Source organism: Bubalus bubalis, chromosome 11, assembly GCF_019923935.1.
Source record: "Bubalus bubalis isolate 160015118507 breed Murrah chromosome 11, NDDB_SH_1, whole genome shotgun sequence".
Lineage (NCBI taxonomy): Eukaryota > Metazoa > Chordata > Mammalia > Artiodactyla > Bovidae > Bubalus > Bubalus bubalis.
Genome location: NC_059167.1, coordinates 43,967,642 through 43,991,224, shown reverse-complemented (window position 1 = coordinate 43,991,224; position 23,583 = coordinate 43,967,642). Strand labels below are relative to the sequence as shown.

Below are 23,583 nucleotides of genomic sequence, written 5' to 3'. Positions count from 1 at the left end.
GTGTGCAGTCACCATCCACAGTGATTCTAGAGCCCAAGAATAGGAAATTGGGCTGGATGCCATGATCTTATCTTTTAATGTTTAGTTTTAGGCCAGCTCTTTCACTCTCCTCCTTCACCCTCATCAAGAGGCTCTTTAGTTCCTCTTTGCTTTCTGCCATTACATTGGCATCATCCGCATATCTGAGGTTGTTGATGTTTCTCCCACCTATCTTGATTCCAGCTTGTAACTCATCCAGCCTGGCATTTCTCATGATGTGCTCAGCGTATAAGTTAAACAAACGGTGACAGCAGACAGCCCTGTCGTACTTCTTCCTTGATCTTGAACCAGTCAGTTGTTTCATGCAGGATCCTAACTGTTGCTTCCTGACCTGCATACAGATTCCTCAGGAGACAGGTAAGATGGTCTGGTATTCCCATCTCTTTAAGAGCTTTCCACAGTTTGTTATGATCCACACAGTCAAAGGCTTTAGCGTAGTCAATGAAACAGAGGTAGATGTTTTTCTAGAATTCCCTTGCTTTCTCTATGATCCAGCGAATGTTGGCAGTTTGATCTTTGGTTCCTCTTCCACTTCCTTTTCCCTGTATCCCTCCTCAATTTCCCCTTCTGCCATCCCTCATTAATACCTTTTTTCTACCTGTGTCTCCTAAGGCTTTGCTCTTGGCCTTGTTCTTTTCTAACAATACACTTTCATTTGGAAAAGCCTGCCCACTTGTCATTTGGAAAGTGGAAAAGTGAAGTCGCTCAGTCATGTCCAACTCTTTGTGACCCCGTGGACTGCAACCTCCCAGGCTGCTCTGTCCATGGGATTTTTCAGGCAAGAGTACTGGAGGGGGTTGCCATTTCCTTCTCCAGGGGATATTCCCGACTCAGGGATTGAACCCGGATCTCCTGCATTGCAGGCGAACGCTTTACCCTCTAAGCCACCAGGGAAGCCCTTTTTCATTTGGAAAAGCCCACCCATTTTTCCAGCATGAAGCTAAAGGTTCCCAAAGCTGTGGTCTAACCTGGTCCTCTCTCCAGAGCAAGAATCCTGCCCTTCAAAGTCATCTGGGCTTCATCTCCTTCCTGTTCAGGAGACACCCCAACTCAGCACAGCTACACCTGGACTGTTACCTTTCCAGTACCCTCTCTCAGCTCTTCTGGTGGCCTCACCAGCCACCAAGTCATTCAACATTAAATTGTGAAATCATAAGAAGAGTGAAATCTCCTATACACATGATCTCATAGCAAAACCAGGACATGGAGAAAGCAGGCATTATTCCCAGTTTATAGATAAAGAAACACATCCACAGAGATTATTTACCCCAAATCACAAAATAAGTGGTAGATTTCCACTATTTAAAGCTACATCCCCCTCCAAAAAAAAAAAAAAATGGGAGAGGCAGAAACAAATCTAAATGTTCAACCTAAAAATATATAAGCCCAGACCTTTGGGTCAAATGGGTATATGTTCACACCCCACATATGACCTTATATGACCCTGAAGCACTGCCTAGAAACATTTCAGAATCTGCTTCTTCACATCCCTGGGGTGGCTATCAGGTTTTCATGTGTGCTCAGCTGCTCAGTCATATCCAACTCTTTGCAACCCTATGGACTGTAGCCCACCAGGCTCCTCTATCCCTGGAATTTTCCAGGCAAGAATACTGGAACAGGTTGCCATTTCCTCCTCCAGGGGATCTTCCTGATCCAGGAATTGAACTGGAGTCTCCTGCCTTTCCTGCATTGCAGGCAGATTCTCTACTACTGAGTCACCTGGGAAGCCCCATTCAATCCAAGCATATAGGTAAATATTCAATCAAATAATTACTGAATAATTAAATACATAATGACATTTCTACACTGTGGAATATTACTCAGCTGTTAAGAAAAATTAATTTGGAAAAAATATAGATGTTTGTATTATAATATATGAAGAAAGCTTGAAAATCTATGATCGCAATTTTGCTATATACATACATGTACACATATATACATGTATATTTATTTATACATGTACACCCATACACCTATACCTACATATCAATACGTCCCTTTTTAAAAATTTGTATTGAAATATAGTTGATTTACAATGTCCTGTTTAATTTCTGCTGTACAGCAAAATGACTTGGTTATATATATACATATTATTTTACAACCTTTTTCATTATAGTTTATCACAGGATATTGAATATAGTTCCCTGTGCTATAGAGTAGGACCTTGATGTCCATCCATCCTATATATATTGATTTGCATCTGCTAATCTCAAAACCCAATCCATCCCTCTGCCCTTTCCTCCTTGGCAACCACAGTTCTATTCTCTATGTCTGTGAGTCTGTTTTGGTTTCATAGATCATATACCCCTTTTTTTTTAGAGAGAGAAGGGGAAGAAACTCTCCCTCCATTCACATTCATGAACTTTTTTTTTTTTAAATCCTGGAGCAGAATTAACCACTCTGTATGATGAGTTTGTAGGCAATTTTAATTTCCATCTTTTTTGCTTTCCTTCCATACTCAATGAAAATGTATAACTTGCAGCAGATTTTTATTTTAAAAACCACCTGAAATGAGATCCAGTGGATTTGTCCACTGCTCATCCTTCTGACTTTCTTGCAGGTTTGTCCCAGGTCCCTCTGTTTTCTTCCTTGACACTCATTCTTCCCTCTGTTCCCCATGATCCTCTTCCCCATCAGACCAGGCCTCCATGGGTTCTTTTCACGGGCTCCTGCTGGCTCGCTGGCGGAGGCAATTCTGGGCTTCTCTCCTCAGCCCCCTTCCTACTTACCCACTGCCCTGGTGGTGCTCTGCACCTCCACTTCATCACACCCTCCCTCTGAGCCCGCCTGGCCTGAGCCCCCATGCCAGGTATAGGAAGTATGAATACTCAGGGTGGATAATGAGCTTATAGATTTGAGGCCAAGAGCCTCGGAACCTTGCAAGCCAAATGGACCTGCTGGGTGAGCTTGCTGACCCAGCCATTATGGCTCTAGACTGTGGCCTTGCTGCTGCTTGCTGACCAGCAGTATGGCCATCCTCTATCCCTGACCCTGCTCCCTCCCGACCCCCATCCCAAACATGAGTGACTTTCAGTTTCCACTTGTTCATCCTCACACTGATTTTTGTCTTTATTACTTTTACAATTTGAAAAAAAAAACAACCCTGTGTATACCCGTGGAAGATTCATGTTGATGTATGGCAAAACCAATACAATATTGTAAAGTAATTAGCCTCCAATTAAAATAAATAAATTTATATTAAAAAGATAAAAATTTAAAAAAAAGAAAGAAGAGGCATGTAAAATTCTATTTTAACAGGATTATTAACTTTTAGGAGGTATTGGTCTTCCACCCTCAAGTTTGATCTCTTTCCAAAAAAGCTCATTATTGAAATGCTGTTGTTGTTCTTTAGTCACTCAGTCATGTCCAACTCTTTGTGGCCCCATGGACTGCAGCCCACCAGGCTCCTCTGTCCACGGGATTTCCCAGGCACAAATACTAGAATGGGTTGCCTTTCCCCTCTTGCTGGGATCTTCCCAACCCAGGGATTGAAACCCACATCTTCTGCATTGGCAGGCAGATTCTGTACCACTGAGCCACCTGGGAAGCCCATTGAAAAGTTAATATGATAGTAAGTATTATATGTATCTATTTCTGAAGGAATTAGAAATTATTGAGGTCTTGTAATAACCTATAATGGAAAAGAATCTGAAAAAGAATCTATATAACTGAATCACTTTGCTGAACACTTGAAACTAACATAACACTGTAAATTAACTATACTTTAATAAAAGAAAAAGAAGAAATGTATTGGATTTTGTTTGTATCTTGGAGCTAAAAATAATAGATATCATGGCCCCAGGATTATTTGCCACCTCCCTGTCTCCACCTTATTTTACTCTTAGTCCATCAAATAGGGATAGCCCAGTCAGGAAACTTATAGGAAACAAAGGTGTTCACCCTTTAGACTCGAATTAATTAGAGTTTTTTAACCTAGTTTTAAGTTAGCGCCATTCACCCTTAATGACTGATATTCCCCATCAGATAGGCTTTTGTCTATGTTTACTTTCTTGATTTATATTATAAAATATGATTATTTTATGAGATCACAAAGAGTTGGACACAGCTGAGCAACTGAACTGAACTTATATTGATACTGATGATTATTTTACTCATTCTCAGATATAAAAACATATAGTAACTAAGCATTTTCACCAGAAAAGTTCCTCCTTCCATTAAAAAAATCACTTTCTTAATCTTTAAGTGGAAAGCAGTATCAGTTTCCTTATTGAAAAGCCATATCTTATTAATCGCAAGTGGGTGAATATGATGACTGTGGATTTTAAAGGAGAGATCAGAGAATATGAGAGGAAGAATAAGTGAGATAGGAGTACATTCCTAGAGGAAGCAGGTGTTTATGTCAAGAGTGATGGTTGGTACATCCTAAGACCAGCAGGTTCTATAAGCACCCAAGCAGGATCTCTAGAGATTATCACCTGTCTTTCCCTTCACCCTAGGAGGGAAGTCAGTGATGGGCTGGCACTCACTCGTGAATAAAGAAGTTTGGATCCAACCATCCTTGGTTTTCTTTATTTCATTTTTATTAAAAAAAAAACAAAAAAAAACAAAAAAAAACCTCTCCACATAAATTAGCTCTCTGGGGCTTCCTGGTGGCTTAGTGGTAAAGAATCTCCCTGCCATGCAGGAGACACAGGTTTGATACCTGATCCAGGAAGATCCCACATGCCTGAAAACAACTAAGCTCGTGTGCCACAAACTATTGAGCCTGTGCTCTAGAGCTTGGGAGCCACATCTGCCGAAGCCCAAGCACTCTAGAGCCCATGCTCCGAAATAAGAGAAGTCACCACAATAAGAAGCCTGCGAACAACTAGAGTGTAGCCCCCGTTTGCCGAAAGGAGAGAAAAGCCCGCACAGCAATGAAGACTCAGCACAGCCAAAAATAAATAAATTCAAGCCAAAAATAAAACTATTAAAAAAAATAGCTCTGCTATATTGTTACAACCCGACGAGAGTGGCTGAGGTCTGAGCCAAGTCTGAAGGGGGTGAAGGTCAGTGGTCATTAGGGTCTGAGACTGTCATATCGGCAGGATAAAGACCAGGGGTGAGGACTAAGCACAGCTGGTCAGGTGGTTGAGGAGTCAGGTCATGTGGCAGGGAAGCCAGAGGGGCCATAGGCCTGGCCAATTCTCTTTTTTTTTTACTTTTTATTTTGTACTAGAGTATTGCCAACATCCGCTGGATCATTGAAAAAGCAAGAGAGTTCCAGAAAAACATCTATTTCTGCTTTATTGACTATGCCAAAGCCTTTGACTGTGTGGATCACAATAAACTGTGGAAAATTCTGAAAGAGATGGGAATACCACACCACCTGACCTGCCTCTTGAGAAACATATATGAAGGTCAGGAAGCAACAGTTAGAACTGGACATGGAACAACAGACTGGTTCCAAATAGGAAAAGGAATATATCAGGGCTGTATATTGTCACCCTGCTTATTTAACTTATATGCAGAGTACATCATGAGAAACGCTGGGCTTGAAGAAGCATAGGCTAGAATCAAGATTGCCGGGAGAAATATCAATCACCTCAGATATGCAGATGACACCACCCTTATGGCAGAAAGTGAAGAGGAACTAAAAAGCCTCTTGATGAAAGTGAAAGAGGAGAGTGAAAAGTTGGCTTAAAGCTCAACATTCAGAAAACCAAGATCATGACATCTGGTCCCATCACTTCATGGGAAATAGATGGGGAAACAGTGGAAACAGTGTCAGACTTTATTTTGGGGGCTCCAAAATCACTGCAGATGGTGACTGCAGCCATGAAATTAAAAGATGCTTACTCCTTGGAAGAAAAGTTATGACCAACCTAAGTAGCATATTCAAAAGCAGAGACATTACTTTGCCAACAAAGGTCCATCTAGTCGAGGCTATGGTTTTTCCAGTGGTCATGTATGGATGTGAGAGTTGGACTGTGAAGAAGGCTGAGCACTGAAGAATTGATGCTTTTGAACTGTGGTGTTGGAGAAGACTCTTGAGAGTCCCTTGGACTGCAAGGAGATACAACCAATCCATTCTAAAGGAGATCAGCCCTGGGTGTTCTTTGGAAGGACTGATGCTAAAGCTGAAAGTCCAATACTTTGGCCACCTCATGTGAAGAGTTGACTCATTGGAAAAGACCCTGATGCTGGGAGGGATTGGGGGCAGGAGGAAAAGGGGACGACAGAGGATGAGATGGCTGGATGGCATCACCGACCCGATAGACTTGAGTCTGAGTGAACTCCGGGAGTTGGTGATGGATAGGGAGGCCTGGTGTGCTGCGATTCATGGGGTCGCAGAGTCGGACACAACTGAGCGACTAAACTGAACTGAACTAATAGCTGATTAACAGTGTTGTGATAGTTTCAGGTGAACAACGGAGGGACTCAGCTATACATATACATGTATCCATTCTCCCCACAAACTCCCCTCCCTTCCAGGCTGCCACATAACATTGAGCGGACTTCCATGTGCTATACAGTAGGACCTTGTTGGTTAACCATTTTAAATATAGCAGTGTGTACATGTCCATCCCAAACTCCCTAACTATCCCTTCCTCTCAGCCTTCCTCCTGGCAACCATAAGTTTGTTCTCAAAGTCTGTGAGTCTCTTTCTGTTTTATAAGTAAGTGCATTTGTATTTCTTTTTATATAAAGGATGTCACCTATCTCCTTCTTTGTCTAATTTACTTCACTCAGTGTAACACTCGCTAGGTCCATCCACATGGCTGTAAATGACATTTTTTCATCCTCTTTAATGGCTGAGTAATATTCCATTTTATATTTGTACCGCATCATCCGTATCCATTCCTCTGTCGATGGACATTTGCCCCATGTCTTGGCTATTGTAGCTAGTGCTGCCATAAATATTGGGATGAATGTTTCCTTTTGGATCATGTTTTTCTCCATATATATACCCAGGAGTGGGATTGCAGGGTCATATGGTAGCTCTAGTTTTAGTTTTTTAAGAATCCTTCATACTATTCTCCATAGTGGCTGTACCAATTTACATTCCCACCAACAGTGTAGGAGGGTTCCCTTCTCTATATACCCTTTCCAGCATTTACTGTTTGTGGGTTTTTTAATGATAGCCATTCTGGCTGGTGTGAGGTGATACCTCCTGAGAGCCTCTTGGCTTTCAGCAGCCACACATGGCTGCCCCAGCCTTCTTGAGACTCCCCACCTGGAGAGTAGCCCCCTTTAATATTAAAGAGCCCAGAACTTTGAGAAAAGCTGGCTTCCAGCTGGGGCCTTCTGACCTCTCACCTCCACCCCAGAAGCAAGTCCTTCTAACCTCCCTTCCAGCCTGTTTCCCTGGCCCCAGATCTCTGCTTCATCCTTAGTGCTTCGCTTCCTGGCAGCCCTTCCCACCTAGGTGTTCCTCTCCATTCCTCTGCACTGATCCTCCCACCCATCCCACAAGCCCTCCGGAGTGCTAGAGGGACTATGGCAGTGGAGACACCAAGATAAGTGGCTGTGACAGGAGACTTGTCATGAAGCAAAGATATTAAAAGCTTCCAGAGAGAAAAACCAGGCTCTTAACAATGCACTAGTCAGAGAAAATCATAAGTCAAAAAGATACATGCACACCAGTGTTCATAGCAGCGCTGTTTACAATAGCCAGGACATGGAAACAACCTAAATGTCCATCAACAGAGGAATGGATAGAGAAGATGTGGCACATATATAGAATGGACTATTACTCAGCCATTAAAAAGGAACAAAGTTGGGTCATTTGTAGAGAAATGGATGGTCCCAAAGTGTCTCATACAGGGTGAAGTAAGTCAGAGAGAGAAAAACTAATATCATATATTAAGGCATATATGCAAAATCTAGAAAAACAGTATAGATGATCATATTTGTAGAGCAGAAATAGAGACACAAAGGAAGAGAACAAATTTATGGATACCTGGGATCGACACATATACACTACTGATACTATGTGTAAAATATGTAACTAATGATAACATACTCTATAGCACAGGGAACTCTGTTTAATGCACTGTGGTGACCTGAGTGGGAAAGAAGTCCAAAAGGGACAAGGCACATGTATACATATGACTAGTTCATTTTGCTGTAGAGTAGAAATGAACACAACACTGTAAAGCAACTATACTGCAATAAAAATTAAAGGCAAACGAAAAACAAGGCACTAGTTTTCTGCATAGCTGAGGACTAAACAACAGTGTTGCAGTATCTTTGAATTCTCAAGGCGAATGATTGGTGATACAGAGTTCTGAGCGCAGTCAGACTACCAGTCAAGTGTGTGAGGTAGACTAAATCATTGTTTGATAAAGTAGATCTCAAGAAAATTGCCTCACTGTGCTCCCTCCCTTAGGGAGCTGCTAGACTAGGAGTCAGCCAGCTGACGTCCCCAGGCCAAGACGAGCCTGTCACCTGTTTCTGTGTGTCCCACAAGCTAGAAGCATTTTTACTTTTTTTAATGGTTAAATTGTAAATGGTTTTATAGGTACTTTTTTGTGCTTTTGGCCCTTAATTCTCTGGCCCTTTAAGGTAGCTTGCTGATGCATATACCGGACAAAGTGTTACACTGAAATGGGGAGCAAGTTAAGAAGGAGAAAGCTGTGAGAACCAAGAAACAGGAGATGGATACAGGAAAGAAGAAATGAAGAATGAAGGAAGAATTGAGCTAACAGCCTGGAGCGGGCTAAGAGACCTTTGCACCAGATTTGAGCCAGGGCACACAGCACTCCCAGAGGAGTCTCCAAGAAAGATTAGTTGATTTGTTTGAACCTGTTGTGAAACACTTTATATTCTGCTTAGAACTTTAGGAGTGAATTACTGCCCAGTAGCAGCAGCAGCAGCAGAGTGAATTGAACTATGGAATGAGGTTCGTGACATTGTACAGGAGACAGGGATCAAGACCATCCCCGTGGAAAAGAAATGCAAAAAAGCAAAATGGCTGTCTGGGGAGACCTTACAAATAGCTGTGAAAAGAAGCGAAGTGAAAAGCAAGGGAGAAAAGGAAAGATATAAACATCTGAATGCAGAGTTCCAAAGAACAGCAAGAAGAGATAAGAAAGCCTTCTTCAGCGATCAATGCAAAGAAATAGAGGAAAACAAAAGAATGCGAAAGACTAGAGATCTCTTCAAGAAAATTAGAGATACCAAGGGAACATTTCATGCAAAGATGGGCTCGATAAAGGACAGATATGGTATGGACCTAACAGAAGCAGAAGATATTAAGAAGAGATGGCAAGACTACACAGAAGAACTGTACAAAAAAGATCTTCATGACCCAGATAATCATGATGGTGTGATCACTGACCTAGAGCCAGACATCCTGGAATGTGAAGTCAAGTGGGCCTTAGAAAGCATCACTACGAACAAAGCTAGTGGAGGTGATAGAATTCCAGTTGAGCTATTCCAAATCCTGAAAGATGATGCTGTGAAAGTGCTGCATTCAATATGCCAGCAAATTTGGAAAACTCAGCAGTGGCCACAGGACTGGAAAAGGTCAGTTTTCATTCCAATCCCAAAGAAAGGCAATGCCATAGAATGCTCAAACTACCACACAATTGCACTCATCTCACACGCTAGTAAAGTAATGCTCAAAATTCTCCAAGCCAGGCTTCAGCAATACGTGAACCGTGAACTTCCTGATGTTCAAGCTGGTTTTAGAAAAGGCAGAGGAACCAGAGATCAAATTGCCAACATCCGCCGGATCATGGAAAAAGCAAGAGAGTTCCAGAAAAACATCTATTTCTGCCTTATTGACTATGCCAAAGCCTTTGACTATGTGGATCACAATAAACTGTGGAAAATTCTGAAAGAGATGGGAATACCAGACCACCTGATCTGCCTCTTGAGAAATTTGTATGCAGGTCAGGAAGCAACAGTTAGAACTGGACATGGAACAACAGACTGGTTCCAAATAGGAAAAGGAGTACGTCAAGGCTGTATATTGTCACCCTGCTTATTTAACTTATATGCAGAGTACATCATGAGAAACGCTGGACTGGAAGAAACACAAGCTGGAATCAAGATTGCTGGGAGAAATATCAATAACCTCAGATATGCAGATGACACCACCCTTATGGCAGAAAGTGAAGAGGAACTAAAAAGCCTCTTGATGAAAGTGAAAGTGGAGAGTGAAAAAGTTGGCTTAAAGCTCAACATTCAGAAAACCAAGATCAAAGCATCCGGTCCCATCACTTCATGGGAAATAGATGGGGAAATAGTGGAAACAGTGTCAGACTTTATTTTTCTGGGCTCCAAAATCACTGCAGATGGTGACTGCAGCCATGAAATTAAAAGACGCTTACTCCTTGGAAGGAAAGTTATGACCAACCTAGATAGCATATTCAAACGCAGAGACATTACTTTGCCAACAAAGATTCGTCTAGTCAAGGCTATGGTTTTTCCTGTGGTCATGCATGGATGTGAGAGTTGGACTGTGAAGAAGGCTGAGCGCCGAAGAATTGATGCTTTTGAACTGTGGTGTTGGAGAAGACTCTTGAGAGTCCCTTGGATTGCAAGGAGATCCAACCAGTCCATTCTGAAGGAGATCAGCCCTGGGATTTCTTTAGAAGGAATGATGCTAAAGCTGAAACTCCAGTACTTTGGCCACCTCATGCGAAGAGTTGACTTATTGGAAAAGACCCTGATGCTGGGAGGGATTGGGGGCAGGAGGAGAATGGGATGACAGAGGATGAGATGGCAAGATGGCATCACTGACTCGATGGACATGAGTCTGAGTGAACTCCGGGAGTTGGTGATGGACAGGGAGGCCTGGCGTGCTGTAATTCATGGGGTCGCAAAGAGTCGGACACGACTGAGCGACCGATCTGATCTGATCTGATCTGAGAGTGAATTGAAGGCCCTGGTGGCTCATATGATAAAGTGTCTGCCCCCAATGTAGGAGACCCAGGTTCGATCCCTGGGTTGGGAAGATCCCCTGGAGAAGGAAATGGCAATCCACTCCAGCACTCTTGCCTGGAAAATCCCATGGATGGAGGAACCTGATAGGCTACAGTCCATGGGGTCGCAAAGAGTTGGACACGACTGACTTCACTTTCAGAGTGAATTACTGCCCGGTAGCTAGAAAACTAACCAAAAGAAATACAAGGCAGTGTTTAACTCCTGGGAAAACAAGATGAATAAGAAAGGAAATGCTGTCATGGAAGTGACAGAACATATATGACTCAGCTATGAATGGTATCTCTATCACAGCAATGTAATCACTTAAGTTTGATTTAAACAAATATTGAAATAGAACCAAATTGGAAGGTGGAAGGAGAAATGAATGGAAAAGACAGCTAAATTCTCACCTTCTGTGAAAGGAAGTTAAACATAATTATTAGTAATTACTAATAACTAGTAATTATTAGTTGCAATGGTTATAAAGTGTTTTGCCTCCAAAAAGCCAGGATCAGAAGTGGGCCAGAGTCTACAGCATTATGAGCCTTATAGAAGGATTTAACTTTTTTAATAATGTACCTATATTACTTTGAAAAAAGATTTTTAGAAATAAAATTAAAAATAATAGTAACTGGTCAGCTCAGAGTGACCATGCCCAGGTGGGGAACGGGCAGTGTGGTAACCTCAGGCCCCTGTGTGGAGGAAGCAGGCATCAGTGTCCTGAGACCCCACCCGCTCCAGTTATCATTATTGTTCCTGACGTGAGTGTGAGTGGATTTCAATAAAATGTCAAGACTGTTAGCCATTCATTCATGCAACAGTCTCTATGTTTCAATCCCTGGCTAAAGTTGCAGTGTTAAATTAACGATGATTCCTGCCCTCAAGTTGTTCACAGACTGGTGAGATATAAAGTCACTCATTCAACCAATGGATGATTGTTCTCCATGGTGATAAGAATATAACAGAGGGAAAAGGAGTTGCAGAGAAAAGTTGCTGAGATGTTAGAAGTCCTTCGGGGAGCCCTGGAGGTTATTGAATAGGAATTGATGGTGAGGGCAGAGCCAAAGTTCAGGCACAGGGGAACAGAATATACAAAGGTGCAGAGGGGACCCAGACATGACAGAGCAGGACAGGTGAAACCTGAGCGTTGCCTGGAATCAGGAGCTCAGAGTCTGTGAAGGATGAAGTTGGAGAGGTGAGCTCAGCAACCAGCATCCCATGCTCAAGAGTCTGGCCTCTGTCTTCAAGGCCATGGGAAGCCAGCCAGTCAATTGATGTTCTCCCTGGTGGAGGAGCATCATGAAAGCCAACTCTCAAGCCCAGTGTGGAAAACATAAAGGAAGCTGGGGCAGAGAGATGAGTGAGAAGAAGGACAACCATTTGGGTGAGAAATGATGAGGGTTGGTACTAAGGTGGTGTCAGTGAGACAGAGAAAGGCAGATACATTTGAAGATGTGAAGGAGACTGAATCGACAGTCTAATGCCCCCTTAGATGCACGAGGTGAGAGAGAGAAAGAAGGCAAGGATGACCCCCACGTTTTCGTCCAGACACTGGGCAGGCAGCAAAGCCACATATAATACAAGGAGGAGGCTGCAGAGGGGTGGGAGAAAGGGGCTGAGAGAAGCTCTGAGCATGAGGCCTGGGAATCTAGGTGGAGAGGGCTGGTAAGCAGTAACATGTGGGGCTGGGCCTCAGCAGAGACACCTGGGCTGGGAGGCGTATCAGGAAGAGCAAGGGGTGACATCTCACATTCTGGGAGAGTGTGTGGCAAGAGAGAAAAGGGTCCTGAGCAAACGGAGAACACCTAGGCCTCAGGCCTGGGCAGAGGGAAGAGGAGGCCTGGAAGATGCTGTGAAGAACCAAGACAGGGGAATCCAGAAAGCAGAGACCGAAGGAGCATCGCGGGCTGTTGGAGGTCAGATGAGCCAAGGCCCGAGTGTGTGTCGCAGGGTGCCACAGGCATTCCCTGTCCCAGAAATTACAGCAGAGGTAACATATCTGGCTGCACCCACTGATGCCCCATAGAACCCCCAACTCCCATGCTATGACAACAAAATGTCCTCCCATATCCAGTCACTCCCAGGAACAACTTGAAGGTGACCTCGTGAGAGCCAATGCCATTGAGTCTGGGGTGAAAGCCAGGGCAGGACAGGACCGCAGTGCCTCTGTCCTCTCGCGGCTGACCCAGGCCTCTTCCTGGGGCCCCGGGCTCACCCTCTTCCCCATGACATCACTTCCTGTGCTGCCCAGTGTTGGGGTTTGAGGTTTAAATCTATCATTGAGCTCCTTCTATGTGCCGGGGACACCATGGTGGACACAGCAGTCCCAGTCCCCCTCTCCTGGAACTTGCAGTGAACGAACACATGACGCCAAATGGAAGGTCCCTGAACAGGCCCCAAGAACCGAGTTTGTTCTGGAGAGAAGGAGGGCTCAGAGGAGAGGGAGAAGGAGGACAGCAAGGGATGCTTGGATCTGGGGAGAAGATGCACTGAGCCATGGGTGAAACCGCGGAAAGGATGAGCCAATCTCTCTTGGGGGCAGAGAGGTGGGATGACAGGGCTGTGGGCCTGGTGAGAGGAATGGGGCCTGGCGTGTGGGACACAGCTCCCGTGTACAGCTGCATCAGCACAGGGCAGCCCGCCGGCGCTGGCTGTCTGCAGCTTGGTCTGCGGGTGCTGAGGTCAGCGCCGGGAGAAGCCTGGGGGAAAGCTTGCTGACCGCCGCTCTGTAGCAGCACAGGCTGACGTCTGACAGAGAAGTCAAGGACCCTGGGGCTGGAGTGGGAAGGGGGGAAGAGGGAAGGTGTAATTTTGGAGGAAAGCCACAGGAAAGGAAAGCTAGAGCCTCCAAGGTCCATGTCCCAGGTTTTCAGAAGGACGGAAAAGCAGGAGGCATTCCACTGTGGAAACCAATGGCAGTGCAGAGCTGAGAGCAAGCTTGGAGGCTGGAGGGAAACCAGTGTGAAAGAAGGAAAGCTGGGGGTCTCTCCCACTGGCAGGGGCTCTATCTCAAGAATGCCCAGTGGGGCTTTTTAATGGACTTAAAAACTCAGTTTCTGATTCTGGTGAGGTTATTATTAAATTGAGAATATAAAACAAATGAGCAGAATCTTCTAGTCCAACTCCCAGACGTATAAACCAGGAAGGTGAAGACTTGGGCCCACAGCACACAGGGAGTGCCCTGGGGCTCTTTCCTCCACTCCTCTGCTGTGGGCTCATGGAAAGACCGGACCCAGGTCAGCTCCCAGTTTTCCCTGTATTAGGGATATTCCCCAGACTTGGGGATCAACTTCATAGCCACAGCCCTGGCATCCTGGCTCCCCAGGACAGCAGTTATCAGCACCTTAGAGTGACTGGTGCCTAGTGACTTGATTTGAAACAGTGAAACTTTTTGGTGGTACTGTCTTATATTACCATGCTGCTAAGTCACTTCAGTCGTGTCCGACTCTGTGCAACCCCATAGACGGCAGCCCACCAGGCTTCCCTGTCCCTGGGATTCTCCAGGCAAGAACACTGGAATGGGTTGCCATTTCCTTCTCCAATGCATGAAAGTGAAAAGTGAAAGTGAAGTCGCTCGGTCATGTCAGACCCTCAGCGACCCCATGGACTGCAGCTTCCAGGCTCCTCCGTCCATGGGATTTTCCAGGCAAGAGTACTGGAGTGGGGTGCCATTGCCTTCTCGGATATTACCATGAAGTATAAATAACTTTCTTTGGAGGCTTTTACTGCCTTTGAGACAAGTATGGCAAAAGTTTAATTTAGAAAGGAAGCCTCAGAGAAAGACACACTTATGGGCAACTTCCAGAAAGGCAAGTCTCCACAGCTACTCTCTTGTTCAGAATGGTTCTTTCAGAAGTGGGGTACCAGCAGAACTAAGGTACCCAACCTCCAGGGACCTGGCAGGAGAGCAAGCTATCCACCATCCCAACTCCCTTCAGCAAATGGGGCCAGATAGGACCATGGCACCAATGGATATCCAAAATGTGTCTCAACTCATGTCTCATACCTCAGATCCATGAACAAGAAGAAACCAGTTACTCTAGAATACCGTTAGGGGGTACTATAAGTCATATTACATATGCCCCTTTCCTGTTCATATTGACTGAAATCCAAAAACGTCATTGTACAAAATTCTTATTTCACTAAAAAAAAAAAATTAAGTAGAATATTAAGCAAGGCATAACACTGGCTGCCAAATCATCTCCCATCCAGAAGTACCTTCTGTTTCTCCACCCTCATGTGTTTTGACCTCCCTAGTACAGCAAATTGTTCATCTTTTTTAAGCTCACTAAACTGAGGGTTAACATATTACTGTATTAATCTCATTATAGCACCTTCTAAGAGCATCAGGGCTTTGGGCTTAAATACCCACCGTCTCAGCCCATATTTTGTTTATTTTTTCCAATATAGATAAGAATTTGTTTCATTTTATTGCCTGCTTTAAAAAAAAAAAAAAAAAAAAACCTTTTAGGCTTTATAGCTATCCAAAAATTGAAGATTTCCAAAGATTGACGTTTTTATTGCATCGTTCTGTTTACTAATTTCACATATTACCAAGTTGGCATCCTCCCACGGCTCTGAATGTGGCATCCTACTGGCATCCTTGTTAGCAGTCTGGTGGCCTGAGCCTGAGTGTTTGAGCGCCTGCCTTGGTGAACAGTTTGGGAGCTGCCAACAGAGAAAGAGAATCACCCAGAGAGACAGACATGGCCTGTGCTATTCTGATCCCCAACAGCTCCTGAGTATTAAAATAGCCTGTGAGCGTGAAGGGCTGTGAATCCAGGGAGGCTCAGGGGTGGCAGGAGGGGTGGATGCTGCTGCCATGGAGAGAGGGTTCCTGCTGGAATTGAGCGCTGAGGGTATGATGGGGTGATGCATCTTGGGCCCCAGGTGCTGCTTCTGCTTGTGGGGCACAGACAGAGCCTGACTGGACCAGGCAGACAGCTCCGTGTGACAGGCAAGGGATGGAACTCAGTCCCTCAGCTGAATTCAGTACTTTTTTTTTTTTTTTTTAGTGAGATCAGTTCAGCCTGCACTTTGTGAATAGAATGTATCTTGAACAAATAGAATCTAGGCCTCCAAGTGTGAGAAAAGAACAGGCTAAATCATTTATCCAGACATTCACGTAACATTTATTGAACTACTTCTGCTTGATGGACACTGCCCTAGGTGTGAGGTTCACACCCTCCCGAGCATCAGTCCTGTTAGTGCCCAGCGCCAGTCACAGCACAGCAGCACAGGGAAAGGACTGTAGGCGGGCTGGACTCAGGTGTGAGGGCCACCGTCCCTGGGTGGGAGGAGGTCTTCAGCTGGGACAGACAAGCTGTGGCTCTGCCCCTTCCACCCAGACAGGGGTCCATTGGATTCACCTGTGGGCATGCGGGCCCGGGCTCCACCCTCATGGAGAGCCAGCTGTGTTGCTGGTGCTGTTTGGGTCTCATCTACCTGGCTTTCTTCAGCCAGCTGGGCTAGGGCACAGCCGTCCTACTGAAGACACCCTGTGGCTTCTGATTTCAGTATGACTGCCGACTGTCACGGACAAGCAGGCCTCCAGTGGGAGGGCTGGAATGGGGGTAAGTGGACCAAGGAGTCTGCTTGTGGGGCTACCTCTGGTTGTCACTTGCCATATCCTGGCTCAGGAAGGAACATTAGGAGGGAATACTGCCATTTGCCAAGAGACACCTTTGGACATCCTTCCCCTCTTCGTGCTCCGTGGTGCTAGGTTATTTGTTACTGTCTCTGGGCCCTTTGTAGCAAAAACTGTGAACAAATTAAAGTCTATCAAGAGAGAACTGGGACAGGAAATGGGAAAATTGAAGCAGGGGCAAATTATATCATCAAAAAATATATAATCTATTTATTGACAGAGAAAGATATCCTCAGAATGTTGAGTGAAAATGCAGATTAGAAAATAGTGTTCATTGTTCCCATGTTTGTAAATATGGAAGTGCATATGCCTGGGAGAGTGTTTTGAAGAATATATATACATGCTAACCATTATGCATGATGGTATCATGGGGTGCTTACTTTCTTCCTTTAGCTTATCTGCCTCTTCTGATGGTTCTCAGTGCTCATGTATCATTTTTATAGTAAACTTATTAAAGAAAGAAAATATTTTGAGAAACAGCTCCTCAGTCTCCCCTCTTAAAACAAAACAAGGAGAACAGTACTAAAAATTATGCCAGTGGGTAGTGTTTGTCTCTTTACCCCTGAGAGTGATCTACCATTCAGAATGACTACCTACTTTGTGGATGCTCTAGGGAAAGTAATAAAACTCTAAAGATTTTGGATTAAGATTTTAGATTTTAAGCTGTCAAGACCATAAAGTAGTTGTTAAATAAAAAAAATTGTAAGAATGTTCTGTTTTAGGGAATTATTGCTCTTCTACACCAGGAAACATTAAAGAAATTGATTCTTCATTCATCCCTACTCTCAGAATAAATACTAGTCACAAGTGGCTTTTATGGACACATTTTACTAACCCTTCAAAAGACCATTCATCCTTGTCTGACATGTACAGTCTCAGAAAACAGAAAAAGAGAAAGCAACCCAATCCATTTTATGAGGCTAGTTTACTCTGACATCAAAATAAGACAAAGACTATAATAGAAGAAGGTTATAGACCAGTCTCACCTTTGAGCATAATTGCAAAATCCTGACTGTGATATTTACTAATAGATTTCTACAGTATATTAAATACATGACCAAGTAAAGCAGCTTATCCCAGGAATGCAGTGATGATTCAAATTTAAAAGTCTCTTAATAATTGGTTAAATTCACATATCAAGAGAGACAAGCCATATAATCATCTCAGTAGGTAATAATAGTGTTTGATAAAATTAGATACATATTTTTACCTTAAACAAAGCCTTAGCAAACTAGGAAGAGAAGGAAGGTTCCTTAACTTCATAAGCAGTATCCATCAAAAATCTACAGCAGACAGTATATGTGGTGGGAAATATTATTAGAAGCAACCCTGTTAAAGTCGGAAATGAGACAGGGATGCCAAATACCACCCTTATTATTCAGTATTGTACTACAGTTTCCTACTAAGGCAATAAGGCAAGAAAATGAAATAGGAGGTAGATGAAAACAATCATTCTGTGCAGGCAATGTAGCTATCCACATTAAAAATTACAAGCAGTGCTACATTAAGTCTATTAGGACTCAGAACTCAACAAAGTTTTTCAATTGGAGATAAATATACAGGGATCAACGGACATGAATTTGAGCCAACTCCAAGAGATAGTGAAGGACAGAGGAGCCTGACATGCTGCAGTCCATGGGGGTCACAAAGTGTGGGACACGACTTAGTGACTGAACAACAGTGACAATACAGGAATCAGTTGGGTTCCCATGCGTTATCAATAACCATTTAGAAAATATAGTAGAAAAAAATTACACTTAGAGTAGCAACCAAAACTATATGGTATCTAGAAGTAAACCTAATGAAAGATATGCAAGAGCTTTATGGGTGTGACTGTAAGACCTTATTCAAAGACAGAGAAGACACTCTGATTAAATGGAGATATATCATGCTAATGAACGGGAAGCTTACTATCATAAACATATCATTTTACCTCAGATGAATACAAGGTGTTCATTTGGTCAAATGACACTAAAATTCATTTGGAAGAGTAAAGGCAAGAATAATCAAAACAATTTCTAAGAAAAATAAAATGGGGGGAACTTCCCTATGGCCAATCAAGACTTACTATGCTGCTGCTCAGCCCTGGGATTTCTTTGGAGGGAATGATGCTAAAGCTGAAACTCCAGTACTTTGGCCACCTCATGAGAAGAGTTGACTCATTGGAAAAGACTCTGATGCTGGGAGGGATTGGGGGCAGGAGGAGAAGGGGACGACAGGATGAGATGGCTAGATGGCATCACTGACTCGATGGACGTGAGTCTGGGTGAACTCTGGAAGTTGGTGACGGACAGGGAGGCCTGGCATGCTGCGATTCATGGGGTCGAAAAGAGTCGGACACGACTGAGTGACTGAACTGAACTGAACTGATGCTGCTGCTAAGTCGCTTTAGTCATGTCCGACTCTGTGTGACCCCATAGACGGCAGCCCACCAGGCTCCCCTGTCCCTGGGATTCTCCAGGCAAGAACACTGGAGTGGGTTGCCATTTCCTTCTCCAATGCATGAAAGTGAAAAGTGAAAGTGAAGTCGCTCAGTCGTGTCTGACTCTTCACAACCCCATGGACTGCAGCCTACCAGGCTCCTCCATCCATGGGATTTTCCAGGAAAGAATATTGGAGTGGGTTGCCATTGCCTTCTCCGAAGACTTACTATGAGTAACAGTAATTAAGACAGTGTGGTATTGGTGTTGAAATAGACAAAATGATCAATAGAAGAGAGTAAAATACACAGACCTCTGCAATACAGAACTTGATAAGAAAAAGGTGGCCTGCCAGATCAGTAGCAGGCAGATGAGCTATTCAATAAATTGAATAAACTATGAGGAGAAAAATATACCTTCTACAGCACCCGCAAATAAATTCCAAATGGATTAAAGACCTTAATGTGAAAAACAAAACCTTAAAACTTTTGGGAAATATATGAGACTCACTTATTGCCTCATGGCAGGAAATAATTTTTTTTAACACAAAATAAAAACCACTTCCCTGGTGGCTCAGACGGTAAAGAATCTGCCTGCAATGCAAGAGACTTGGGTTCTAGCCCTGAGTCGGGAAAATCCGCTGGAGAAGTGAACGGCAACCCACTCCAGTATTCTTGTCTGGAGAATTCTGTGGACAGAGGAGCCTGGTGGGCTATAGTCCATGGGGTCGCAAAGAGTTGGAGATGACTGAGCTACTAACACTTTTATTTCACTTTCACAAAAACCACTAACCATAAAGGGAAAGACTGATACATTTAACTATAATAAAAGTTTGAATTTCTATATAGCTGAAGACACCATAAACAAAATTAAAGGGTAATGCTACAGACTGGGAGATTTTCACAAGTAATGTGATCAGCAGAGATTTAGAATCCATAATACATAAAAACTCCTACAAATTAACAGGAAAAAGACACACAATCCAATTGGGCGGGAAATGACCATGAAAAGAAAGTGAAAGTTGCTCAGTCATGTCTGACTCTTTGCAACCCCATGGACTGTATAGTGTATGGAATTCTCCAGGCCAGAATCTGCAGTAGGTAGCCATTCCCTTCTCTAGGAATCTTCCCAAGCCAGGGATCGAACCCAGGTCTACCACATTGCAGGCGGACACGTTACCAGCTGAGCCACCGGGGAAGCGGGAAATGACTATATGAAGAAGCAATTCATAGATGAGAAAAGTCTAAATGCTCAATATACACAAAATATATTGACTCCCAGTGACAATCAGGGAAATGCATATTAAAATGAGGTACCATTTTGTTCTTAACAAATTGGCAAAAACTTAAAATGTGGATCTGAAGTGTTGATGGGGAAGTGGATCCACAGGAAATTCATACACTGCGGCTGGGAGTGAAAATTAGAGCAGTCTCACTGAAGCAATTGGCAGCTGTGCCTCAGGACCTGGCGGTGCTGGCCGAGGGTTAGAACCCAGGAGGCTGTTGTGTGTATGCACAAGGAGATGCGACTGTGGACTTTCTTTCTTACAGAAAGTGGAAATAATGTAAATGTCCATCAAGATGAAACATGGATATAGAATATATTCGTGTAAGCAATGAAATGACTAATTAGATCAGTCTTGCAAGAATGAGGTTGAATGAAGAGATGCAGAAGGATCTGTGTAATGTTATACCTTCGTCTGAAGTTTAAAAACACTCTGAACAGTATAATGCTGATGTGTGCATACTCATGAGGTAAACATATAAAAACATGGATGAGAAAAAGACACATGGACTTCTGAAGCTGCAGTTAGATCTGAGGAGACAGAAGGGAAAGAAAGTTGAAAACAAAGCGGGCTTCATCTCGCTGTGTCTTTGAGGGCAAAATATTAAGATTTATTCCATATGTGTGGTGACCATACGAGTAGAGTTTGTTATATTATCTTCTGTTTTGTCTATATGTTTGAAATGCTCTATGGATTTGTAAAAAATTCATTCTTCTGAGGAGAAAACCAGCTCAATCTCCATGTTAAAGTGAGCAGTAATTCAAAAAAGCCTTTAAACTAATTTGTGTTGATCACCTCATGAATGGCAGGTTAGTGTGGCAGGTTGAAGCACAAGACTCCAGGACAGCCTGAATCCAACTCTGCCACTTCCTAAATGGTGCATTTAAATAGCTGCTGCTAAGTCACTTCAGTCGTGTCCAACTCTGTGCGACCCCATAGACGGCAGCCCACCAGGCTCCCCCGTCCCTGGGATTCTCCAGGCAAGAACACTGGAGTGGGGTGCCATTTCCTTCTCCAATGCAGGAAAGTGAAAAGTGAAAGTGAAGTCGGTCAGTCGTGTCCGACTCTTAGCGATCCCACGGACTGCAGCCCACCAGGCTCCTCGATCCATGGGATTTAAATAGCTACTGATCCCCATTTTGCAGTGGTTTCCTTGTATGTAAAATGATGATGATAGTGGCGATCAGTGCCTGCATCTTGAATTGTTGCAAGGATACGATGAGTTACTGTGCATAATGCACTACATACATAGACTCTATTTTTATTATTTTATTATGCCTGAGTATGACCTGCTGTTCAGGGAGAGACACTAGTCATTTGTTAGATGCAAGAGAGATTGGGGGAGGGGTGAATAAGCTTTGCTTAAAGAAATCATATATCATAGATGTTGTTTTTAGTGATGGTTGCTCTTCTACTGCAGTGAGACAAAAATATCTCTCAGATCTCCAAAATTAACCTGTTGAGTTGGAGATGATTCACCACACACACACACACCCCCCACCCCAGTGACTTCACAAGTATCTGCTTCAGTTAGTTCTGTTAAGTAAAATTATCACTCATTCACTTTTCAGAGCTAGCTATAAAATCAATATGAAAAACAAAGCCAGAATATGACTCTGTTCAAATATATAGAATGCCCTCTCAAAATGAAAGTTACATCTATCTTCAAGTTTTGATGAATAGGTGGTATTGTTCTGTCACATCATAAGACTGGCTTTTTGGGGATAATATTTTTTAAAAATGATGAAATGTAAATCTCAGTGCTAGAAGGTGAAATAATTGAGACCTATTTAATTTCTCAAATAAGTGAGAAATCACAGTCATTAGGGAACCAGGGCCAATTTTCTAAAAGCAGATGCAGGGAGGCAAAGATTGCAGGCTTTGTCTAGAGTTGATTTGGCTCAACTTCAGCTGTCTTACTTAACTAGTCTCGTAGTTTTAAATGAATTACTTAAATCTGCTGTTCCTCAGTTTCCTCATCTATAAAATAGGACTCACAGACTTCCTTTTGCAGCCCTTTTGTGAGGGTCAAATACATAGCATACACTGCCTGGGGTACATAATCTGTGCTTGTAGTTAACATTATCTCCCACATGATTGTTAATTGAGTTACGAATTCCTCAGTGTTGAGGTGGGTGGATTGGGGGCGTCTAAGACAAAGTGAGATAATGAGCTAGAAGAGCTTACAGCTGACCCTGCCAGATTTCTTCACCTGAAATGATGTTATTTCAAGGCCCAGGGATTTTTTTTTTGGAAATGAAAAAGACTCTTCATCTTGAAGGTCATTAAATGCTGCCTTTAAAGTGTACTTATTCAGTGTAAGGTATTGCAACAGTCTGAATCTGCTTTCCTATGAAGGCACCTTGTTTTGTCTACCATTGCTTTCGTATATTCTTTCTCAGCACCCTAAAACATCCAATATAGCTAGGAATTTTCATCATGTCTGGTCCCCCCTCAAAACACTCAAACCCTCATTCCTGAAATAAATCTCTAGGACTGAGCAGCCACCCAGGGTAAAGCAAAAGTCGGTGACTGTTCCCAGGCCTTAGCCAAGGGCAAGATTTTAAGGGCACCCCTTCCCTGGTGGCTCAGATGATAAAGAATCTGCCTGTAATTCAGGAGACCCAGGTTTGACCCCTGGGTTGGGAAGATCCCCTGGAGAGGGGAATGGCTACCCACACCAGTATTCTTGCCTGGCGAATTCCATGGACAGAGAAGCCTGGCAGGCTACAGTCCATGGGGTCTCAAAGAGTGTGACACGACTGAGCAAATAACACTTCACTTTCTTTCAAGCCCAAGCTAGAGGCAGGACTCGGGGTGGGTGAAGACGGGCTACTAGGGCGCCCTCTCCTCTGCACTTGGTTGTCTCTGACAAATCAGTCCTTCCTCCTCCACCCTCCACCTCAATCCTTGTACCCAAACCTACCTGTCACTTCCTACCCTCATTTTAAAATAATCCGTTTTATTGGTGGGGAGGTGGACCACGAAGTAGGAGAGGAGCCCTAGGAGGGCTGCAATGCGGCTCTGATGTGATCCCCAGGAAGCAGTGAGTAGAGACTACACTTTAACGAGGAATTTGCATTTTAAAGGAAGAACCTATTTATCCCCAGGATCTTTAATTGGCTAATTATTTAAGGAAGCTAGGTCTTTTCACTGCCAACTGCTTGATGGATAGGGACTGGGTCTGAATGGGGAAATGGGAAGCTCAGGGCAGAACATGTCAAGCTGGAGATGCCTGCTGTACAGGCTCGTGTGACCGTCTCCTCCCAGATGCCCCCCGGGACCCTCAGAACTCAGCATTCTCAGGCCTGAAGTCA

General features: G+C 43.6%; 1 protein-coding gene across 1 annotated transcript in view; it reads left to right on the top strand.

Moving 5' to 3' along the window:
* The window catches only part of TNFAIP8L3 (TNF alpha induced protein 8 like 3), a 45,524-nt gene that overhangs the window by 10,914 nt on the left and 11,027 nt on the right, over positions 1–23,583 (top strand). The gene's annotated exons all lie outside the window — the stretch shown is intronic.